The 9975-nt window shown below is 35.9% G+C and overlaps 1 protein-coding gene across 1 annotated transcript in view; it reads left to right on the plus strand.

The window, feature by feature from the left end:
• LOC121486600 (collagen alpha-1(I) chain-like) overlaps positions 1 to 9975 on the plus strand; it is a 110467-nt gene that overhangs the window by 93367 nt on the left and 7125 nt on the right. The window contains exon 4 of the mRNA XM_041747603.1: positions 8868 to 8945. The gene's annotated coding sequence lies outside the window, so the exon portion shown is untranslated. The remainder of the gene's footprint in view (positions 1 to 8867; positions 8946 to 9975) is intronic.

The following is a 9975-nucleotide window of genomic DNA, read 5'->3' on the forward strand; positions in this document are numbered from 1 at the left end:
ATGTGGAGTCTAAGAAACAAATGAGCAAACAAAAAAAGACAAAAAAGAGACTCAAGTACAGAAAACAAACTACTGGTTGCTAGAGGGGAGGTAGTAGAAGGATGGGTGAAATAAAGGGTATTAAGAGTACACCTATCCTGATGAGCACTGAAAAATGAATAGAATTGGCTTTATTTTAAGGATTTTATTTATTTATTTATTTATTTATTTATCTATCTATCTATCTATCTATCTATTTATTTGAGAGAGATAGAGAGCACAAGGTGGGAGGGCAGAGGGAGAAGCAGACTCCCCACCGAGCAGGGAGCCAGAGGTGGGGCTCAATCTTAGGACCCTGAGATCATGACCTGAGCTGAAGGCAGATACTTAACTGACTGAGCCACTCAGGTGCCCCCTTGTATATAGAATTGTTGAATCATTATATTGCACATTTGAAATTAATATCACACTCTAGGTTAATTGTAGTTCAAGAAAAAAATAATTAAAAAGTGGCATCCAAAATTCTGTTTTGTGAAAGCATTCCTCAAAAAGGTGTGAGATCCATTCATGAGGTACTGACCACATACAAAATATGCTATAAGCCTCCAATCATCAGGCTCCATTTAAAAAGAAAAAGAAAATGCATATGAAAAGATCTAATGAATAGTCACAATTTCCATAGGGGACTTTACAGTCCATTTGCTCTACTATCATATGAGATTAGAAATAGAAAAAGCATCTAAGCTAATATTTCTGCTAGGATGATTCCCTGCAGCAAATTTTACTACCTTCTTGAATTCAATTTTAAATGTCTAGAGCAATGTGCTCTCCTCATCCTTCTCCTGGAGGCAATTCAAAGTCCTGTGGGAAATTTTCCCAACACTAGCAGTGTAAAAAAAGTAATAGAGTGAGGAATAAGGGGATAGAAGTTCTGGTTCTCACTCTTCTGCTTTTCAACCACATGAACTTGCATGATTCATTCTTTATATTCACTCAATTGGTGTATTTTTCCTACTAGATTCAAAGCCACTTGGGAGAAACAAAGATGTCAGAGACTGAGCCCCAGCCTTCTATGAGTTTATGATCTATTATAGGAGTAAGTTCAAGAAAAAGGAAAAATGCTTAAGTCGGTAGAATCACATCAGTTGTGAGTGATGGTAAAGAGGGGTCATGCAAACTAGTTTTGAAGACTAGTGAGATCTAGAAAGGCAAAGTAGGAGAGGGGAAGCATCCCAAGTGGAAAGAAGGCATACACGAAGGCTAGAGGTAAGAAAGGAGATACTCAAGGAATGACTGGTAGTCAGTGTTAGAACATGTCATTCACAAGGGAATTAGGAAAGACAGTAACAATCCACACTGGGAAAACTCATGAGTCTGATGCTATTTAGAAAGCAAAATGAAGGGTTGTCAGAAGGCAGGTGATTTAATAAAGGAAAGACTTTAGAAGTTACATGGTGATTTGTAGAGGATTGGGGGTAGGAAGACTAGTTAGAAAGCTAGGACAGCAAGACAAATGTGGGAGAGATTTCCAATAAGGAACGAATTTAAGAAATTATTTTCCCTGTTTAGAATATGATCCAGATGCTTATATTAGAGATGCCACAATCAAAATATGATGAAATAGAAGATATCACACTTAAGTTGACAGACAGAACAAAGAATGCTTGATATTGCAATGACAGAAAAATAACTGAGTAGAAATGCATTTGAATTTCAACTGCTTAATTTGATGTTTGTGAAGACTTTGAACTATATTATAAGCTAAGAAAGGCAGTGAACCTGAAACTCTGGGAAGGGTGTAGGAACTGGCTTCTTTTATGAAGAGTGTAAAAGTATAAACAGAGAATAACTATCTTCCTAGATTCCTGACACTTACTCTAAGTTAGACGGACTTTGTAGGTTCTACTTTGCCTGATTTTGACTGGAAAGGTAGTCTATTTTATTATTTATTTGTTTGCTTATGCATTTAACTTTATCAAATTATATTTTGTATATATTAAATGCACCTATTTTAAGTGTACAGTTTGATGTGTTTAAACAATGTATACATCTGTATATTCATCACCATAATTATGATATAGAATAATTCTGTCATCACCCTCCCCCAAGATTCCTTTATAACTCTGCAACTAACACCAACCCCTTCTCAAGTAATTGCTGATCTGACTTCTATCACTGTGGATTACTTTTGCCTGTTCTGGAACTTCGTGTATATACAATCACACAGCATACACATTTGTACAATTTCTTTTGTGACTGCCTTTTTTGCTCAGAGTGTTTTTTAGATTCAGCAATGTTGTTGCATATAAGTAGCTTACTCTTTTTTTATTGGTGGATAAGTTGCATGTATATATCACAAATTGCTTATCCATTCATCTGTAAATAGGTGTTTGGGTTGTCTCCAGGTTGGGGCTATTATGAATAAAGCTTTTATGAACATTAGTGTGCCACCCATTTTGTGGGCATAGGTTTTCATTTATCTTGAATTAAATGCCTAAGCCTAAATAATATGGAAGTCTATGTTTAATTTGATAAGAAACTGCAAACTGTTTTCTAACATATTTACAGTATTTTATATTCTTAACAGTAGTGTATGAAAATTCTAGCTACTCCACATTCTTTTCAACCCTTGATATTGTCAAGCTTTTTAAATTTCAACATTCTAGATTGTTTGTAACAATATTTTATTGTGGCTTTAATTTACACTTCCTAATAATATTTTCATGTCCTTATGTTCATGTCCTCTTTGGCCATTGTATGTATATATATATATATATTTGTGTGTGTAAAGATTCTGTTCAAATATTTTGCCCACTTTTTTAAATTGTCATTTGTCTTATTTTTGAGTTGTCAGAGTCCATTACATATTCTGGTATTCCGGATGCAAGCCTTTTTCAGATATACTAATTACAGATATTTTCTTCTGATCTGTGGCTTGCCTTTTCAATTTTTTAGTGGTATCTTTGGAAGAGCAGAATTTTTTTAACTGTAATAAAGTCCAATTTATCAATTTTTATAGTGTTATATCTATAAAATCTTTGCCTCTCCTCAAAATTTGAAAATGTCTATGTTTTCTCCTAGAAACTTTTTTTTTCCTAGAAACTTTTTATATTTAGATTTTACTCTAGTTCTATGATATGCTTTGGGTGTATTTTTGTGTAGTATAAGTAGGAGTCAAGGTTCGTTTTTTTTTTTTTTTTCTGTTTAAATATCCAGATGTCCCCACACTATCTATTGATAGTACTACCTCTTCCTCATCAAGTTACCCTGTCACCTTTATCAAAAATCAATTGACTTTCTATAAATACTGGTCTGTTTCTGAAATCTTTATTCCATTTTATTGATTTATTTGTTTATCCTTCCACCAAGGCCATACTATCTTGATTATGTAGCTTTCAGGTAAGGCTTGAATTTTTAAAAAAGGAGGTCCTTCAAATTTATTTTTCTTTTTAAGAATTATTTTGGCAACTCTAGGTCCTTTACATTTCCATATAACTATTAGAATCAGTTTAGTAGTTTCTACAAAGAAGTCCTGGGACTTCTGTTAAGCTTGCATTGAATGTAGAACAATTTGGGGAGAATTGACATCTTAACAATATGAGTTTTCTAGTTCAAGAATATGGTATCTTTACTCTTTATAGTCGTTATCTTAACAATCTTTTGTTAGTTTTCATGTACAGATCTTACACGTTTTGTTAAATTTATCCCTAAGTATTTCAGACAGCCTGTCTTAAAAGTTGACTACTGCAGAAAGTACTCTCACCTATTATTTATTTATTTAATTCCCAGATTAATAATTTCTTCAAATTGGCAGTATTAAAGGAGGGTTGGTAATGGGGGAAGGGTAATTCCCAAGTGGAAGCATTTCCAGTCATGAGATAATCCCCTGCCATATTAGGAAAAAAATCTCTTCATGAAAGCTCATTCCACACCAACTTGCAGGAATGTCAATAAATACATATATAAGGGGGAATGTAGACATGGACAAGTCTCCCTGGTGTCAATAATGAAGCTATTTACCAAGATAATTAGGTGTTTAAAGTTGAAAGCAGCTCTTTTGCAGATTTCCCAGTCTACAGATCTATGTATAGTTACCACTCAAAAATTACCTGATTTATCACAGTAATGGGCACTTTGAAAATGTTTTCCTAGGGCTGGTTATTTTATTTAGCAGAATTCCCATTCTTTAGTTTGAATCAGCATTTGTGCAATTACAGAGCACTTGAATGAGGCCTCAAGATTAAGAGTGGAGAGAAGTGTTTATCAGCAGAGTTTTACCTGGATGGACAAAATTCTCTTGAAAACACTTTTGGGAAATCTAAGTCCCCCACTGATCTTTTTGCTTTCCACACAAAAATAGTGATGATAAAGAGGAAACTAACTTTCTGAATCATTAAATATTGTATTATTTCTCTTGCCAAGTTCCCTGATGGGTATTTTATATTTTCCCTAATTTAAAAAAGTAGATTATTCAAAATTCCTGAAATAATTACATTATAAATATGATAATATTAGCTTATGCAGTGCTTCTTCCATTTGTGATAACAATTTTTTCTCATAACCATGAAGTTAGATGAAGAATTAGGTGTTATTATGTAATCAGTAAACAAACTCTAAAGAAAAATCAAAGGCCAATCTAAAATGATATAGAGATCTGGCTCTGTATCTTTTCATTCTTCTCATTCTTCCTTTCCTCATTCCTCCTTTCTTTTAAATTGTGATCTTTAAAATAAACACTCAGAAACCACAAGTATTCAAGAAACAGCAACAACAATAATAGCATATTAACTACTCCATCAGGAATAAACATTGCAAGTCCATAACTTCAGACATCTCTGTGTCTCTATCATACAGATGCCTCCAAACCAAAATAACTATTATCTATTCAAACCAAAGAGTGAATTAAAAGGTAGACTTCAGCATATAGTATTAACAGAAGATCTTTCAGCCTGTATCTATTCAGGAAACTACATAGAAATTTGCACTTACAGGAAAGGCAACCTTGTATCATGGAAAGAGCACAGAGGCGGGAGGCTGGGAGACTTAGGTTGGAGCTAACCTAAACAGCAGATCCATCACAGAATTCAAGGAAACCCTTTAAACTTGTTTCTTTCTGAGTAAATGCAGTTGTTGAACTTCCTATTTTCTAGTTTGTTCCAACTCTAGATTCTACTAAGAAAGGAAAGTACTCTATTATCATAGGGGACATTTTCTTTCCTCTTTTGCATTCTGCATAAATAACCTTCTCTTTAATCAATTCATATTAGAGTCTGTAAAAAAAATATTCATAGATATATAAGGAAACTGGAAGGCACTAAGCCTCCTGGTGTCATACTCTCCCAGGTGACTTATGTGGAATGAAGTTTCTGGGTTATCCTTTCCTGGCAGCCACTTCCACAATGGCATGGAGCAGTGGAATTGAGATGGTCACTGAAGACCCATTTGGCTGCTATTTGTAGGCACTTCAAGAGTGAAGGCTATCAGCTCCACCATGAGCACCATCAGACTGAAGTCCAAATAGCCAGCTGAGATCAGCAGTTACCCATCCAGGAGTAGGCTGGCCAAGCCCCTCTACAGTTATGCCTAGAGAACATCCAGGTGATGCCCCAGCAATCTTTTCACTTGTTCTCCTTTGCTGCCACAATATTTAGTATACCTCATCAATGCCTCCAGATGCGATATTAGGCAAGAAGAGAAAGGAGGGTATAAAACCTGAACAACTAGTAGTTTACCAAAAGAAACAGAGTGATTCTGGCTCTTATTCAAATTTTCAATAGTCCAGATGTTTAACTGAAAGGAGAAATATAGACATGAAATGATAGAAATAGTTCCATTAGTAGGTTTAAGATGTCCCTACCAATCATCAGGGTGGGACTCATAAGGAAGATCAGATGAGCTATCAAGAAATAGGTGCTACATTTTCTTTACATGGCTGAATTTTGTGTGACTTTGTGACCTCACTATACTTTTATAATTTGAGCTCACTGCAATAAGCTAAAACAGGACAAACAAAACGAAGAGTCACCCTTTTCACAAAGTCAAGTTTAGCCAAGTTTTTCTAGGTATACAACACACTCAAGCCCTTCTATAGGATGGCTTGTCAACAATGCTCATGAAGTTTAAAAGAATTTGGATGACCATTTACTTCCACCCATGAAAACTTCCACAGGGTTTCCATTTAATAAAACCTTAAGATAAGTGAGTTTTTCATCTTATTATCGGGAGCCTCACACTTAAAATTTGGTTGCCAACACGTAGGAAAAAAGAAAAGCTCACATCAAAGGAATATAATCAGAAAATCAAACATTAAGGGAAAAAGCCTTTTCTTAAAAGTGTGGCCTTTAACTGTCAATCTGAATTTTGGTCTAAAGTGACAAACCAGAGGGAAAAAAGTCAGTTTTGCTGTGAACCGCCAAGGGCATTGCTTTTATTCTGCTGCTGCTCCAGATGCTTTTCATACAGAGACTTCATCTCATGCTCGCACTTGTTTATTGCCATTCGTTAACCCTCAGCCAGGCATGGAAACAGAGACTTTGTTGATTCACTAAATATGACTTTTAAATTACTTCATCTTTCCCAGAATTTCAAGCCAGCAGAAAAAGTAGGACCATGTCCCTTTTTTTACCTCAAATTTGAATTAATGACATTTGTTGCTAAGTGACCCAAGAAACCAGAAACTATGATCTAGCTTTGTCAAAGCATTAAATACTTATGAAATGCTTCAATATAAATCCTTTTACTTGTCATAAAAATAATTCATTTTGAAGGCTGTCTTGAGGAAAACATTTTTTTTAGATTTTATTGATTTATTCATGAGAGACACAGAGAGAGAGAAGAGACAGAGAGTCAGAGACACAGGCAGAGGGAGAAGCAGACTCCGTGCAGGGAGCCCGACATGGGACTTGATTCCAGGACCCCAGGATCATGTCCTGGGCTGAAGGCGGCACTAAACCGCTGAGCCACCCAGGCTGCCCAAGGAAAACATTTTATTTCAGAAATGGATCCAGAAATAGCTGTCCCTACCCTTACACACTTCAAGATATAACTGCTAAGCACTTTTTTAATCCAGTCACTCTTTATTGTTTATTATGTGTTGAGCCCCAGTTAGGTACCCAAGATGCAAAGGTGAAGGTTGCATTCTCTCTGAAGGCAGAGGGAAGATCTGGAGGTAGCCATTTGCAATAGATAAAAGCCTATGGAATCAATGGGGATGCAAATGAGGGAGCAGATTGGAGACAGATTTGAGAAATATAATTAACAGAATTTGTTGTCAAACTGGATGTGTTGACAAATGAAAATTCAGAGGTAGCTTCCTGGTTTCCAGTGTGGAGATAAAATGATGCCACTTAACGAGATCAGAAATGTCAGGGTGACAGGTGTATAACCAGCTCCACATTACCCCAGAGATGAGATCTAAAGGAGCCACTATACACAGAAAGCTGCATGGTCAGAGATGACTGTTTTCAAAGTTCGTTTCAGAGCTCCAGTGGGTTTCTTTCCCACATGGAAATGTTTGAACTCGCTTCAGAGCTTGCTAAACTTGATCAATGGCAGGTGGCAAATAAGCCCGGTGGTCAGAAAAATTCTTCGGTAGAGAGGACTCCAGTCCTCGATTAATACTGCAGCATAGATCAGCCTACTGTCTAGGCTGATGCTTCTGAATTCATTCTAATTAGCAAGGGGTGCTCAAGAGTTAAAAGGGGCCACCCATTGCAAACACACTGAATAGAGAGCCAGGGGGCTCAGGTCCTACTCTACGCTCTTGCAACTGCAGCATTTGAGGGAGAATAGTCATGTCACGTCTTCATTATCTGGAATATTAGGATCCACACTTACTGTCAACTGTAAAAGTCCATAATATTGCTTCTCCTATCTGGACATTGAAACAGAAAAATGAGTGGAAAGCAGTTGAAATGAATGTCAGAGAAAATTAAACTGTTCAACCTCTATTTAGGTCATGAGAATTTATTTCATATCTTATGTGTGACCAAGACCTATGGCAACCCCATTTTAATTTCACAGTATGAAGATACCTACAATTTAGAGTTTTGAAAGATGAATGTTTATCTAGCATGATTATTTATCCTCCTAGATCTGATTATAAGCCAACAATAATAATTTGGCCACAATGTTCATAGAATTAACTACATACATATTTTTAAATAGTGTTAACTATTAAAAGGTCTTCCACTAAAACATAAATAAATATCTATTTGGAGGGTTTGAAATTAAGATTTTCTGCTTTTGATAAAAAACAATACTGATAGTGTCCTAAAATAAACTAGATCATCTCCTGATCCTGATCCAAAGGCTTCAGCTTTGCCTCATACTCCAGCTCTTTCTTGGCAAAAAAGGGAAACCAACACTAAAAAACACTAAAGAAGTAATAAAGGACTCTTTTGTACTTTCATTATATTTACAGTGAGGAAAATTTTCTATACTGTAGATATCAGTATATCTAACATAAAATCATCAGTTCTATACCTGGTCGCTTTTTTAGTACTATAGTTTTATAGTACACTAAAACTGTAAGGTATCTGTTTCAATCTGTAAACCGGGCAAACATAGAGCAGATTGATTTCCATTGAGATAAATGCTACACAATGTATGCATGACCAAACATCTCATTTTCTTCTAGAATGCTAGCATCCACCGTAAAAGAGTATCTTGAATATGTCCCTTGTATTTAACCTAGGCTTTAATCCTTTCAAGAAACTCACAAAATAGATATTATTACCATTAAGAGACCAAAGACTCAGAATTTACGTGACTTGACCAAAGCCACACAGCCAACTATAAGTGATGGCTTTGCCATGTGGATCCAAGTTTCTCTGGCCTTAAGGCCAGCTGTGCTCCATTAAACAAAATATCTCTTTTTACTCCTTCAGGGCTTTTTCTCAAACTTCTCTTCCTGACAACAGTCGAATCATCCATTCAAAGATTTCAGACAAGCTCAGCATTCTAAGGTAAGCTGTCAGATCTGATTTGGTTCACATCATCTACCACTTCTTTGTTTATTCTTCCTTTAAAATCTTGCTTTTCCAAAGTTGAGAGTGGATAAAACAGGCCATTCCAATCACAACAAAAATGTTATACACCATTTGAAAACAAAATATTTATATATTCCTTGGTAGTGTTAAATATACACTAAGGTTATAAAAATAGTAGAGTGCTAACTATTATAGCAGAATTACTCAATAAACCCAGCCTTTCTGCATAGTTAAGTCAAACCCATGCTGGCTCTCTAATCTGTCTTTAGTAACCTATTTTAAAATGGTCTTCCAATTAATCCAACGTTTTCTCAGGGATAATCCCAAGGGCAGGATAATCCTTCTATGTTCCCTGTGTCACTCTAGCCCCTTAGTCACAATTGCCAAAGCATAAAATCACCTATGAGAGGCCAAACTGCCCATCATTACATTTATCCAGGTTGGGTTTCCTTCCCTCCCTGGAACACCAGCTTGCCTGCTTTGCATCCACTTGAGGTTTAAAATAAGGAATGTGTTATAAATCTTTTTTCCAAATTCTCTCCCATATTAAATTTTATGTTCTTAAAGCAATGCAGACTCAGTCTTGAATTTCTCACTATACCAAGAATCTCCAGTCTCTTAGGATTTTACATTGCCTACAGACATTCAGCGTTCGGGGAAAAGAACACTCTATTTTCCATCACCGGGATGTGCCCATTCTTCCCTCATGACAGTAACTGCATGCATTCCTCTCTACTAAACAATTCATCCCAAAGGCTGCAGTGAAAATCATGCTCACTCACTACTGTGAGTTACTTTTTTCCTAATAGTTACTGTTACTTTTTTCCTCTCTAATAGTTTCTCAATTATGCACAATGTCATTTCATTCTGCCTCTTACCACAGCCTATTCTCAGTTTTTCCATCCTCTCCTTTCTTATCTAGATCAGCTCAGCCAAGCTCTTCATCCTCATCCACACTGTCCCAGGATATTTAGAGCAATCTCTTCACTTTCACCTCACAATTGCC

Source organism: Vulpes lagopus, chromosome 1, assembly GCF_018345385.1.
Source record: "Vulpes lagopus strain Blue_001 chromosome 1, ASM1834538v1, whole genome shotgun sequence".
Lineage (NCBI taxonomy): Eukaryota > Metazoa > Chordata > Mammalia > Carnivora > Canidae > Vulpes > Vulpes lagopus.